We start from the raw sequence: 15894 nt of genomic DNA on the forward strand, positions 1-15894 counted from the left end.
GGTGACTTTACTGCACCTACTCCCGACTTCTATGGGAGAAGCATCTCTATCCCTGCCATTGGAGCAAACAACTTTGAGCTTAAGCCTCAATTAGTTTCTATAATGCAATAGAACTGCAAGTTTCATGGACTTCCATTGGAAGATCCTCATCAGTTCTTAGCTGAATTTTTACAGATCTGTGACACTGTGAAGACCAATGGGGTTGACCCTGAGGTCTACAGACTTATGCTATTCCCTTTTGCTGTAAGAGACAGAGCTAGGATATGGTTGGACTCACAACCTAAAGAAAGCTTGAACTCTTGGGAAAAGCTAGTCAATGCCTTGTTGGCAAAGTTCTTTCCACCTCAAAAATTGAGTAAGCTTAGAGTGGAAGTCCAAACCTTCAGACAGAAGGAAGGTGAATCCCTCTATGAAGCTTGGGAAAGATACAAACAATTGATCAGAAAGTGTCCTTCTGACATGCTTTCTGAATGGAGCATCATAGGTATCTTCTATGATGGTCTGTTTGAACTGTCCAAGATGTCATTGGACAGCTTTGCAGGAGGATCTCTTCATCTGAAGAAGACGCCTACAGAAGCTCAAGAACTCATTGAAATGGTTGCAAATAACCAATTCATGTACACTTCTGAAAGGAATCCTGTGAACAATGGGACTAATCAGAAGAAAGAAGTTCTTGAGATTGATACTCTGAATGCCATATTGGCTTAGAACAAAATATTGACTCAGCAAGTCAATATGATTTCTCAAAGTCTGTCTGGAATGCAAGCTACACCAGGCAGTACTAAGGACGCTTCATCTGAAGAAGAAGCTTATGATCCTGAGAACCCATCAATGGAAGAGGTGAATTACATGGGAGAACCCTATGGAAACACCTATAATCCTTCATGGAGAAATCATCCAAATTTCTCATGGAAGGATGAACAGAGACTTTAACAAGGTTTCAACAACAATATGGGGAAAGAAACAAGTTTAGCAATGGCAAGCCTTTTCCATCATCTTCTCAGCAACAGACAGAGAATTGTAAGCAGAGCCACTCTGACTTAGCAACCATGGTCTCTGATCTAATCAAAACCACTCAAAGTTTCATGACTGAAACAAGGTCCTCCATTAGAAACTTGGAGGCACAAGTGGGTTAGCTGAGTAAGAAAGTTACTGAACCCCCTCCTAGTACTCTTCCAAGCAATACAGAAGAGAATCCAAAGGGAGAGTATAAGGCTATCAACATGGCCGAATTTGGAAAGGAGGAAGAGGCAGTGATCGCCACTGAGGAAGACCTCAATGGACGTCCACTGGCCTCCAATGAGTTCCCTAATGAGGAACCATGGGAATTTGAGGCTCACACTGAGACCATAGAAATTCCGTTGGATTTACTTCTGCCATTCATGAGCTTTGATGAGTATTCTTCCTCTGAAGAGGACGAAGATGTCACTGAAGAGCAAGTTGCTAAGTACCTTGGAGCAATCATGAAGCTAAATGACAAGTTATTTGGTAATGAGACATGGGAGGACAAACTCCCTTTGCTCACCAAAGAACTGGATGACTTGACTAGGCAGAGATTACCTCAAAAGAGACAGGACCCTGGGAAGTTCTCAATACCTTGTACATTAGGAACCATGACCTTTGAGAAGGCTCTGTGTGACCTAGGGTCAAGCATAAACCTCATGCCTCTCTCTGTAATGGAGAAGCTAGGGATCTTTGAGGTACAAGCTGCAAGAATCTCACTAGAGATGGCAGACAATTCAAGAAAACAAGCTTATGGACTTGTAGAGGATGTTCTGGTAAAGGTTGAAGACCATTACATCCCTGCTGATTTCATAGTCCTAGAAACTGGGAAGTGCATGGATGAATCCATCATCCTTGGCAGACCCTTCCTAGCCACAGCAAAGGCTGTGATTGATGTTAACAGAGGAGAATTAATCATTCAAGTGAATGAAGAATCCTTTGTGTTTAAGGCTCAAGGATATCCCTCTGTAACGATGGAGAGGAAGCATGAAGAGCTTCTCTCAAAACAGAGTCAAACAGAGCCCCCACAGTCAAACTCTAAGTTTGGTGTTGGAGGCCATAAGCAAATTCTAAGTTTGGTGTTGAACCCCCACATTCAAACTCTAAGTTTGGTGTTGGGAGGTTCCAACATTACTTTGAACATCTGTGAGGCTCCATGAGGGCCCACTGTCAAGCTAGTGACATTAAAGAAGCGCTTGTTGGGAGGCAACCCAATGTTATATTTATCTATTTTCCATTGTGTTTTCTATAGGTTGATGATCATGTGAAGTCACAAAATCAATTGAAAAAGCAAAAACAGAAAGAAAAATAGCACACCCTGGAGAAAAACTTGCTGGCGTTTAAACGCCAGTGAAGATAGCAAAATGGGCGTTTAACGCCCAGTCTGGCACCATTCTGGGCGTTTAACGCCAGAAAGGGGCACCAGACTGGCGTTTAACGCCAAGAATGGGCAAGAAGCTGGCATTAAATGCCAGAAAAGGGCAGCAGCCCGGTGTTTAACGCCAGGATTGGCAGAAGGGGTATTTTTGCACGCCACTTGGTGCAGGGATGAGTTATCCTTGACACCTCAGGATCTGTGGACCCCACAGGATCCCCACCTACCCCACCACTATCTCTTCTTCACCCATTCACCAATCACCTCAATACCTCTTCCCCAAAAAACCCCTCACCTATCAAATCCCACCATTCTCTTCACCACTCACATCCATTCTTCATAAAACCCCACCTACCTCACCATTCAAATTCAAACCACTTTCCCTCCCAAACCCACCCAAAATGGCCAAACCATACCCCCTCTCCACCCCTATATAAACCCATCTTCACCCCCTCATTTTCACACAACCTAAACACTACTTCTCCCCCTTGGCCGAAACACAAAGCCCCCTCCATCTCCTCTATTTCCTCTTCTTATACTCTTTTCTTTCCTCTTTTTCTCGAGGACGAGCAAACCTTCTAAGTTTGGTGTGGTAAAAGCGTTGCTTTTCATTTTTCCATGACCTTTATGGCACCTAAGGCCGGAGAAACCTCTACAAAGAGGAAAGGAAAGGCAAAAGCTTCCACCTCCTAATCATGGGAGATGGAAAGATTCATCTCGAGGGTGCATATCAAGACCACTTCTATGAAGTTGTGGCCATGAAGAAGTTGATCGCTGAGGTCCCTTTCAAACTCAAAAAGAGTGAATATCCGGAGATCCGACATGAGATCCAAAGAAGAGGTTGGGAAGTTCTTACCAACCCCATTCAACAAGTCGGAATCTTAATGGTTCAAGAGTTCTATGCCAATGCATGGATCACCAAGAACCATGATCAAAGTGTGAACCCAGACCCAAAGAATTGGCTTACAATGGTTCGGGGGAAACGCTTAGATTTTAGTCTGGAAAATGTAAGGTTGGCATTCAACTTGCCCATGATGCAAGGAGATGAACACCCCTATACTAGAAGGGTCAACTTTGATCAAAGGTTGGACCAAGTCCTCATAGACATTTGTGAAGAAAACGCTCAATGGAAGAGAGATTCAAGAGGGAAGCTGGTTCAACTGAGGAGGCATGACCTCAAGCCCATGGCTAGGGGATGGTTGGAGTTTATCCAACGCTCAATCATTCCCACTAGCAACCGGTCCGAAGTTACTATAGACCGGGCTATCATGATTCATAGAATCATGATTGGAGAGGAAGTAGAAGTTCATGAGGTTATATCCCAAGAACTTTATAAGGTGGCAGACAAGTCCTCTACCTTGGCAAGGTTAGCCTTCCCTCATCTCATTTGTCACCTCTGTAATTCAGTTGGAATTAACATAGAAGGAGACATCCTCATTGATGAGGACAAGCCCATAACTAAGAAGAGGATGGAGCAAACAAGAGATCCCACTCATGGACATGAGGAAATTCCTCATCATGAAATCCCTGAGATGCCTCAAGGGATGCACTTTCCTCCACAAAACTATTGGGAGCAAATCAACACCTCCCTAAGAGAATTGAGTTCCAACATGGGACAACTAAGGGTGGAGCACCAAGAACATTCCATCATCCTCCATGAAATTAAAGAAGATCAAAGAATCATGAGAGAGGAGCAACAAAGACAAGGAAGAGACATTGAGGAGCTCAAGCACTCCATAAGATCTTCAAGAGGAAGAACAAGCTGCCATCACTAAGGTGGACCCGTTCTTTAATCTCCTTGTTCTTTATTTTTCTATTTTTCGAAAATTATGCTTTATGTTTTATTTATGTTTGTGTCTTATGATCATTAGTGTCTTAGTGTATATGCCTTAAAGTTATGAATGTCCTATGAATCCATCACCTTTTCTTAAATAAAAAATGTTCTTAATTGAAAAAGAGAAGAATTGCATGAATTTCGAATTTTATAACAGATTAATTATTTTGATGTGGTGGCAATACTTTTGATTTCTAAATGTATGCTTGAACAGTGGATACGTCTTTTGAATTTGTTGTTCATGAATGTTAAAATTGTTGGCTCTTGAAAGAATGATGAAAAAGGAGAAATGTTACTGAGGATCTGAAAAATCATAAAAATGATTCTTGAAGCAAGAAAAAGCAGTGAATTCAAAAAAAAACGAAGAAAAAGCAAGCAGAAAAAGCCAATAGCCCTTTAAACCAAAAGGCAAGGGTAAAAATAAAAAGGATCCAAGGCTTTGAGCATCAGTGGATAGGAGGGCCCACAGGAATAAAATCCTGGCCTAAGTGGCTAAACCAAGCCGTCCCTAACCATGTGCTTGTGGTGTGAAGGTGTCAAGTGAAAACATGAGACTGAGCGGTTAAAGTCGTGATCCAAATCAAAAAGAGTGTGCTTAAGAAACTTGGACACCTCTAATTGGGGACTCTAGCAAAGCTGAGTTACAATCTGAAAAGGTTCACCCAGTTATGTGTCTGTGGCATGGATGTATCCGGTGGTAATACTGGAAAACAGAGTGCTTTGGGCCACAGCCAAGACTCATAAAGTAGCTGTGTTCAAGAATCATCATACTTAACTAAGAGAATCAATAACACTATCCGGATTCTGAGTTCCTATAGAAGCCAATCATTCTGAACTTCAAAGGATAAAGTGCTATGCCAAAACTGTTTAGAGGCAAAAAGCTAAAAGCCCCGCTCATTTAATTAATACTGATCTTCATAGATGTTTTTGGAATTCATTGTATATTCTCTTCTTTTTATCCTATTGATTTTCAGTTGCTTGAGGACAAGCAACAATTTAAGTTTGGTGTTGTGATGAGCGGATAATTTATACGCCTTTTGGCATTATTCAAAGTGGATTTTCTAGAGCTACAGAAACCCAATTGGCGCGCTCTCAATTGCGTTAGAAAGTAGACATCCTGGACTTTCCAGCAATATATAATAGTTCATACTTTGCTCGAGATTTGATGGCCCAAATAGGCGTTCCAAATCAGCTCAAGAATTCCCGGCGTTTAATGCCGGAACTGGCACAGAAGTGGGAGTTAAACGCCCAAACTGGCACAAAAGCTGGCGTTTAACTCCAAGAAAAGTCTCTGCACATAGAAGCTTCAATGCTCAGCCCAAGCACACACCAAGTGGGCCTGAAAGTGGATTTTTACGTCATTTACTCATTTTTGTAAATCCTAAGCTACTAGTTCTCTATAAATAGGACCTTTTGCTATTGTATTTTCATCTTGGTTCTTCTGGTTCCCTCTCTGGGGCCGAAGCCAATGATCACCATTATCACTTATGTATTTTCAACGGTGGAGTTTCAACACACCATAGATTAAGGTGTGGAGCTCTGCTGTACCTCGAGTATTAATGCAATTACTATTGTTCTTCTATTCAATTCAGCTTATTCTTGTTCTAAGATATCACTTGTTCCTCAACTTGATGAATGTAATGATCCGTGACACTCATCATCATTCTCACCTATGAACGTGTGCCTGACAATCACCTCCGTTCTACCTTAGATTGAGTGGATATCTCTTGGATTCCTTAATCAGAATCTTCGTGGTATAAGATAGAATCCATTGGCGGCCATTCTTTAGAATCCGGAAGGTCTAAACCTTGTCTGTGGTATTCTGAGTAGGATTCAGGGATTGAATGACTGTGACGAGCTTTAAACTCGCAATTGCAGGGCGTTAGTGACAGACGCAAAAGAATCACTGGATTCTATTCCGACATGAATAGTCGTGCTGTGACAGAGCGCGTTGAACATTTTCACTGAGAGGACGGGACTGTAGCCATTGACAACGGTGATGCCCAACATACAGCTTGACATGGAAAAGAGTAAGAAAGATTGGATGAAGACAGTAGGAAAGCAGAGAGATGGAAGGGACAAAGCATCTCCATACGCTTATCTGAAATTCTCACCAATGAATTACATAAGCATCTTTATCTTTATTTTATGTTTTATTTATCTTTTAATCATTAATCTTCCATAACCATTTGAATTCGCCTGACTGAGATTTACAAGATGACCATAGCTTGCTTCATACCAACAATCTCCGTGGGATCGACCCTTACTCGCGTAAGGTTTATTACTTGGACGACCCAGTGCACTTGCTGGTTAGTTGTGTGAAGTTGTGATAAAGAGTTGAGATTGCAATTGAGCGTACCAAGTTGATGGCGCCATTGATGATCACAATTTCGTGCACCAATCCTCAAACTTCCTCCTTGAAGCACCACAATGATCACAAGTTTCTTTCTTATCATGATCTTTCCAAAATAGCATACAATCATTAATACAAGCATCTATTTTCTCATAATCCAAGCCATGATCTCGAATAATCTTCCTAGCTTCATAGTAAGACGCCGGTAGTTGTACCCCTTTTGGAAAGGAATCATTCAATAACTCAAGTAACATAGAAAATGATTTATTACTCTATCCACCAAGACATTTAATATGGAATAATCTCATAAAAAATGAGAGCTTTGAAAATTGCGTACATCCTGGATATAGTTCTTTCTCAGAATCATCCAAAAGTTTGTAAAACTTTGCTGCATCTTCATTAGGTTCTTCTACATGCTCTTCATAAGGTTCTCCTATATCCTCTTCTATATTCTCTTCATTAGATTCTTCAATATCCTCTTCTATATCCCAAACTCCAAGATGATCCCTTAACATATTTTCCATGTCATCTTTATCCATATAATCATCCTCACTATGAAATGAACTTGAATAGGGTGACTTATCTTGTAGCGATTCTCCATGGTGGTAGCAAATTGTATAATTTCTCACTATGCCTTGACTTAGAAGATCAAATTCTACTTGCTCACGAGATTTTCTAAGGCAATTATTGCATTTAAAACACGGACAATATATCTTATCATCCTTTGTATGACTAAAGGCAAAATCTAAGAACTCCTTGACACCTCTCTTATATTGTAAAAGGGCTCTATTCTTAATTTACATCCAATCCTTGTCCATTGAATCTATGACAAGCTTAACATACCTAAAAAAAATATTAAAAATAAGCACCAGAAACCACAAGCCTCAATAGAAAAAAAAGTTAAAACACAAGTGTAGCTATAATAAAATCCAAAGAATGCATGTAATAGAGTCTATACCAAAAGCTAAAAATAATCAATGGAAATCAGTTAAGAAAAAATCTGAAAGCAAAGTTGTGATCTTGTTGCAGCTAAGTTCCAGAGAGGCCTAAACCTGAAAGCAGAAACCTCCAAACTCGAACCTATTTGGCTACTATTCCAACACTGAGCTAATATGCATTGGTGCACATGTACTGATGTACCTTAAATTAAAAACTAGAATTTTATATCTATTATTATTATTTATGTATAATTTTTATATTTTTTTACATTCTTTTAAAAAATAATTAATATTTATGATAAAAGATAATTTTTTTATTTATGTCATAATAAATGTATAACAAATAATAAAAAATAATGCAAACATCACTTTTAGTATAATGAATAATCCATGCAATCATCTAAATTAAAATCCAAATCTATATGAACCTAGGGAATTTAATTCTATGCATTAGGCATATATATGTGGTGTCTAGGGATCCTAAAAGTTGAAGCAAAAAAAAAATGAATATACATGCACTACTTAATTGACAGATAATTAACAAACGAGCCACGACAAACGAGATTAAAGTGGTGGTACTTATAAAAGCTAGAAATTCTTTCATGCATGCCAAATCTACTTGAAGTAATTAACAGAATATTATAGAAAATGAAATCTCAGTTGACAAAAACTAAGGATAAGTAGTTCAGAGAGTTAAAAAAAAGCACTCAAATTTTAAAAAGAATAAATAATCTAAGGGTGATTTTTGCTAGAAGAAATGGTGTGGAGTAGCAGAAGAGAATGTGAACAAGTGTTGGCTAGATTTGGAGATCTTAGAATACCAACAAAAAGAAAAAAGGTCATATAAAGAATAGGCTTTTGGTTTTGTTGCTGTGAAGGAGAAGAGAGGTTGCTTGTGGCAGAGTTTATGCCCCATAAAACTCTCTCCAAACACCTCTTTCATTGTGAGTTCCATTCATTTTTTCTCTATTTGGTTTTGTTAATTGTAATCATTTGTAACATATAGAGGGAATGAATTTTTTGATATATGCCATGTTGTGTCAACAATTGCCATGGACTAGACATTTTGCATGAGAAGCTAAATGTTTTCAGAAATGTTAACTTAATAACCACTGATTTGTGATTGTGATTTGTGCAAAATCCGTCTGTCAGAGGAGTCCTAGCCCATGGAATGGGCAATGAGGCTGAGAGTTGCCTTGTATTTGGCACAAGCATTGGAATATTGCAGCAGTCAAGGAAGGGCATTATACCATGATCTTAATGCTTATAGAATTTTGTTCGATTACGTAGTTAAGCTTCTATGAGCAGGCTTATTCCTTTTCTTAAATCAGTATGTTTTATCAAGCAATGTTTATGTCTACATGGTATCAATGGTGGATAGGATGGCAATCCTAGACTCTCTTGTTTTGGACTAATGAAAAACAGCAGAGATGGCAAAAATTATAGTACAAATTTAGCCTTCACCCCTCCAAAGTATTTAAGGATAGGTAAGAACCAAATGAAATAAAATAAAATATTAAAGTACATATATATGTTTGGGATGAAGGAATGAAGGGGCTGAAAACCATTAAAAGAGCAGTGAGATTGCAGTACATGAAAAATTAAAATGCCACTAAACACAATTAAAATTCTTTAAGTTTAACTAAGAGTAAACTTCAATAATAAAGAATACTTGCCTCAACTGGTTGACTTTGTTTCTTCAACAGTAATTTGGAAGCCATTGATAAAATTGTTTGACCTATATGAAGCAATTACGCAAATAAACAATATTACTAAAACAAATTAATATATTATAGAAATTCAGACTCTCAAAATAGAATATATAAATCCAAGCTCTCAAAATAAAGTTAGATACTCCTATTTGATATGAACCTTTGATTTAGGAAATAGAACAAACACTTGGTGTGCAAAAATTGAAAAGAAAAAAAAAATAAAGGATTAGAAGTCAAATTAGATAACACATAAATTAATAAAACTCTAAAATAGAACAAACACTAAAATTGCATATCTTTCTCTCACTTTTTTATTATGAATAAAAGAAATAGAAAATCAAACAGAGTAGAGCAAATTACCAAATATATAGAACAGATTTATACAAATTACCAAATCAAATATGAGGAACAAATTCAAGAGCAATTAGGTATGACGAACAAATAAAAAACTACGAATTATAAAATAGATCAATAAAAAGCCAAATCAGAAAATATAAATTAGAAAATAGATCTAAGAATATGAATACTTACCTTAATACGTAAAGTAATAAGAAGCTTGAATATAAAAATTTTGAAATCTAAAGCATGAAAACAAAAATTAAAATAGATCTAGGAAAGAATAAAAAAATCTTGAGAGAGGAAAAAAAATACCTAACAGGACGAAGTTGATTTTGGAACTCAAGAATGAAACGAGATCTTGAGACTGAAGTTATAGCAATTTATGTCCGTTAACATGCATGGCTATACTTTCTCATCATCATTATACTGGAGCGGAGCTAAAGAATGACTAAGAGGAGTGTGATATTTTTGACAGAGCCAAGGGAAAAGAGCAGTATGATGCTTTCTTCTTTCTTAGTGAAATAAATTGGGACCGTCAAAATTGAAGAATAATTTTTGACGGTGAAGTTATTTATCAAAAAAAAAAAAGAAAATTTGACATTTATAATCTTTGTTAAAAATATATATTAATTTTTACACTTAATTATGATTGTTAAAAAAAGAGTGTTAAAATAGCTTTTTTTTTCTTGTAGTGGAGCCAGCAATTTTATCAAATTCTGGCCAGCATGTAACCAGCAAAGAAAAGTGAGCCATTGGATGAAATCTCACACCAATCTCACACCATTAAAAGCCTCATTGATAGCTATTTGATGGCTATAAATCCCAAAAGTTGCTGGCCCCTAGCATTCCTATAAAAAAAAATCATCAAGAAATATCACATAGTGATTTTATTTTTTATAAGCACTTCTCCATGAACATTGAAGATAACCATTATACAAAGTAAAATGGCTAGGCACATCAAATCACATTTTTTCTTGTTGATGTACTCATTAATCTCTAAAAAATCATTTTGCAATAGCCGAAATCTATTGTTCATTAGATCAATGTTCACCGAAGGGTGAGAAGCATTATCCCCTAAGCTATCCTTGTCCATTGTCGGATCATCGCTTTCTCGTGGTCCACGAGCAACCAGTTGATTTTTTTCACCAATGCTGATGAAGCATACTCACCCTTTTGGTTGGGACGATCTTCACTTGAGCACAATTCGTCGTTCACCATTCCTTATAGTGTTGACAACCTCTGGCTCACGTCCTTTTTCACCTTCTTCTTCCTTCTCCTCCTCCTCTCCTTCTTCACCATTTCATCTCCCCGTTCTTTTTCTCTTCCATTTGTGTGTGTGGTGGCCCAATTAAGGTAGATCACCTAATTGGTACTTAAAAAGTGAAAAAAAAAGATAAAAAATAAAAAATTATGATTGACACAATTTTCTTTCTAGTAGATTGGATACATGTTTTTTTTATATTAAATCTTTTAAAAGTCTAATTTAAAGACAATAAAGCGAAGTAGTTGGTAAATAACCTACTCCGAGGGATGGCTCATTCCTTATTTTCTTTGGCATTTTCTTTTTTCTTTTTCTTTTCTTTCTTTCTTTTTGGTGTCTTTGCAAAATTTCATTGATATATTTGAGAATATAAGCATGAATTGACCATACTTGCATAATTTGGCTAAACTTCAAATCTAACCTAATTTTTGCGACATGATTGATGATTCATGAAACTGTATGGATTTAGTTTTGTGCTTGTGAGATTTTGACCCAAATTTAGTGGTAGAATTTTAGGATGCATTTTTGGTATGGCAGTGTACTTTTGTGCCATTTCAGTCCTCCAATGCTTTTCAGTATTGAGATTTATTGTTAAATAATTAAAGGGTTTAGATCCTGGGTAAGGTCGCTGTTGTGAATATTAAGGTAGGAGGGTGTATGTTGCACCCGCAACTGGCTAGGATGTTGTGGAGTGAGTGTATGTGAAAATACCCCTTGTGGGTAACATTGGAAAAAAAAGGGGTGTAAACCCCATAAAATTAGTGAATAATTAATCAATAAATTAAATTTTAATAAAGGAAATTAGAAATATAAATTTTATATTAAAATAGGATAGAGATAATTAAAACGAGAATTTTGACACTAATTTCAAATAATTTGGCCCAAGATTGGGCTAAACGTGCCGAACCAGGCGAACCGGGCCCAAAATGGGCCCAAGGCCCAATCCAACCCATCACACTTAAACAAAACTCAGTTTCCCCTTCATCCATTCTCTTCATTCACGCTGGGAACATCCTTGGAGAAGGGAAGAAGAACTTAAAACCCTAGGCTTGATTCCAACCACCATATCTCCTCACTTCGAGCTTCGATTTCGGCACCGTTTGCGACCACACAACCGCCGCGTCGAGCTCTATGAATTCATTGGAACTATTTTATAGGTAAGCTTCATTCTCATTCCAGTTTTCATACTCCTTGAATTTCGAAATTTGTGAGTACCTATGTTGAGATTTCATTGATTTTGGTACTCTAGGTTCGATTTTGTAACAACCCCGATTTTTGAGTACGCGAGATCTTTTCTGAAGGCATGGATTTCTCCATAAGATCACTAAAGGGAACACCTCTACTATATCATAAAGCATCTCAATCCTCATTTTCATTATATCATCTTTAAGCTTGAGCCTCTTTTGAGATAAGCTCAACAATGCAATCACGAAGAACCTAGTTTTTGAACCGTATCGGTTAGGAGTTTTGATTCTAGTTTCTGTAAATAGACTCAGTTTGACGAACCAGACTCAATTAATGAGAGAAGAAAGATAATAGTATAATATTATCGATATTATAAGGTTACTTGGTCTGTTTTAATTAAAAACAGGAAATCGGTTTAACCAGATTTACAGTTTACTGGTGCAGCTTAGCACCAGCACTCCCTGATGACTTTAGCAATGCTAAGGCCTCATCATACATATTATATTCTCATAATAAATATGTTACTAGTGTCATTTATGCTAGTAGCTCAGAAAATAACTTTTAGAGACATTTTTACAAGTGTTCCGATACATTTAGTACACCTGAGATATTTTAATATTATTTTAACCCACCTCCAAGCCAACCAATCACAACTCACCCTACAGCCCCAAAACTGCCAAGGTTGGTTCATTTTCACCTTGTGGTCGAAATTCTTAGGAGAGAAAAGTTCTTAGTTCCAAATCTTTAAAGCTTGATTTCTTCTGAACTAAAACTTAAATCAAAACTCTGATTACACCAAAATGATCCTCTCTTATTTCTCTACTTAACCATATGACGTATCAAGGCTGGAATCAAGGTGAGTTGGCTGCACCATCTCCCTTTTGGTTTGGTTTCAAGGAAACATGCTTAAACACGTGTTTTCTTGATGTTCTTCCTTAGAAATCATGCTTAACTTGACTTGTGGGATAAGAAACATTAACTTCCAGTAAGTATAAGGTGTGAAATCCTTTCCTAACATACTGAGTGAGATTCATTCAGCTGAGGGTTTGTGGATTTAAAGTTGTTCTTGATGTGATTAGGAGAAAAAAGTGCTTAAGGACCACCTGAAAGTATAACCGAATTTGGAGCAGCGAAACCAGGTAGGGTTTGACGAATTTAATCTTGATTGATTGTGTTTGAGTTATGTAATTATGATATGGTTTGGCTGTGCTTGAAATTGATGATTTATATGAGTGATTCTTGTTGAAAATTTGATGAAAATTTGATGAAATTCAAGCTATGAATTTGTGTTCTTTAGTGCAGCTGGAAACTAAAACCCTAGGTCCTAAATTAGGGTCAATTTGTGTTAAAATCATATAGAAAAGATGGGGTTTTAGTGGCTGAGAATTTATTATGAATTATGGTAAAAATCGGTTGCTGAAAAGACTGAAAAACGGGTGAAAACAGAGAAAGAATCCGAAGAATTTATGAAGAACACGAAGAACACTTTGAGTGTAGTGAAGAACAATGAAGAACACCTTTTTGATCCATAGAAGGGAAAGGAAGTAATTATTTTGGTGTTTGAGGGGTTATTTTGTAATTTCTAAAAGTTAGGGTGGTTAAAGTAGTAATATTAAAAGTTACGGGTGGTAAAAAGTGAATTTTAAAGGTTAAAAGGCAAAGGTAAGGTAAATTTAGAAAATTTAATGATAAAATAATAAATAATAATAAAATATTAAATAATAATATTTAATTAAAAATAATATTTTAATAAAAATAATAAAATAATGTGGAAAAGGCAGTTTTCTGTAAAAGCGTTAGAAAGACAACTTTAAGCGCAGAATCTCATAATTACCTTCATAAAAAACTTAGGGAGTGGTAATAACATGATAGTGAGGCAAAGATAAAAGAAAGATAAGAAGTTAAAGAAAAGATAAAAAACAAAGAAAATTTTGTAAAGTATTAATGACAGAAAAAAACAGACAGGAATTAGTGAACGAACTAGGGCAACATAGTTAGTCCTTGAGTTCCGACTAGGGTTAGGTATAATATGAAAAATTAAACTATTTCAGTGTAGACTTAATGAACCTATACTTGGGATAGGCTAACTATTCATACCGAAATTTACATAAGTTATAAATACATACATTAAACAGAGTAATCAAAGCAGAGTAAAGAGATACAGAGAAAAGAGTAACCAGAGAAGAGTAAAGAGACAAAGAGAAAAGAGTAATATAACAAAGAGAATAGAGGAAAAGAGTATAAAAATAAAGAGTTAAGCCTTGTGGCATGATATTCTGTTGTATGTTCATCTGCTGCTTTTCCGTTGACCATAGAGGTCTTGTAGGCCCAAGTTCACCTACAAAGCATTGTTATTCTTGTATGCCGAAGTTCACCTATGGTGCATGAAATCGTGATACACAATGGCGCCAACAACTTGGTACACACAATTGTAATCTCAACTCTTTTTCACAACTTCGCACAACTAACCAGCAAGTGCACTGCGTCGTCTAAGTAATAAACCTTACGTGAGTAAGGGTCGATCCCACGGAGATTGTCGGCTTGAAGTAAGCTTTGGTCACCTTGTAAATCTCAGTCAGGCGGATTCAAATAGGTTATGGAGTTTTCATAATTAAAAGATAAATAAAACATAAAATAAAGATAGAGATACTTATGTGATTCATCGGTGAAAATTTCAGATAAGCGTATGGAGATGCTTCATCCCTCTTGAATATCTGCTTTCCTACTGCCTTCATCTAATCCTTCATATTCCTTTCCATGGTAAGCTGTATGTTGGGTTTCACCGGCGTCAATGGCTACCTCCCATCCTCTCAGTGAAAAAGGTCCTCTATGGTTTCCCGCATGGCTAATCACCTATTGGTTCTCTATCATGTAGGAATAAGATTTACTATCCTTTTGCGTCTGTCACCACACCCTACAGTCGCAAGTTTGAAGCTCGTCACAGTCATCCCTTCCCAGATCCTACTCGGAATACCACAGACAAGATTTAGACTTTTCGGATCTCAAGAAAGGCCGCCAATAATTCTGGCTTATACCACGAAGACCCTGATCTCACGGAATGGAAGGCTCAGTTTTCAGGCAAGGCAACCATGCGTCGTGGACCAGGAATCCAAGAGATACACACTCTAGCTTTCGCAGGTAGAACGGTTTGTCAAGCACGCGTTCATAAGTGAGCATGGTGATGAGTGTCATAGATCATCACATTCATCAGGTTGAAGTGCGAATGAATATCTTAAAACAAGAATAAGCTTGAATTGAATAGAAAATAGTAGTAATTACATTAATACTCGAGGAACAGCAGAGCTCCACACCTTAATCAATGGTGTGTAGAAACTCCACCGTTGAAAATACATAAGTGGTCTGGAGGTCCAAGCATGGCCGAATGATCAGCCTCCCCACGTATGAAAATATGATATCCAGAATTGTCTCTATGATCCGAAGATGAAAATACCATAGTAAAAGGTCCTATTTATAATGAAACTAGCTACTAGGGTTTACAGAAATAGGTAAATGATGCAGAAATCCACTTCCAGCCCACTTGGTGTGTGCTTGGGCTGAGCATTGAGCTTCACACATGTAGAGGCTTCTCTTGGAGTTAAACACCAGCTTTGGTGCCAGTTTGGGCGTTTAACTCCAACTTTTATGCCAGTTCTAGCATTTTGATGCCAGAAAAGGGCAGAAAGATGGCGTTTTAACGCCATTATATGTCATCAAAACTCATGCAAAGTATGGACTATTATATATTTCTGGAAAGCCCTGGATGTCTACTTTCCAAGGCAATTGAGAGCGCGCCATTTGGAGTTCTGTAGCTCCAGAAAATCCACTTCAAGTGCAGGAAGGTCAGAATCCAACAACATCTGCAGTCCTTTGTCAGCCTCTGAATTAGATTTTTGCT

The 15894-nt window shown here is 37.2% G+C and overlaps 1 non-coding gene across 1 annotated transcript; it reads right to left on the bottom strand.

Moving 5' to 3' along the window:
* Positions 1-357: 357 nt before the first annotated feature.
* Positions 358-465, bottom strand: LOC112798472 (small nucleolar RNA R71). Its single transcript, XR_003200082.1, has one exon. It is a non-coding gene; the product is annotated as a small nucleolar RNA R71 (small nucleolar RNA).
* Positions 466-15894: the final 15429 nt, after the last annotated feature.

Source organism: Arachis hypogaea, chromosome 4 (assembly GCF_003086295.3).
Source record: "Arachis hypogaea cultivar Tifrunner chromosome 4, arahy.Tifrunner.gnm2.J5K5, whole genome shotgun sequence".
Taxonomy (NCBI): Eukaryota; Viridiplantae; Streptophyta; class Magnoliopsida; order Fabales; family Fabaceae; genus Arachis; species Arachis hypogaea.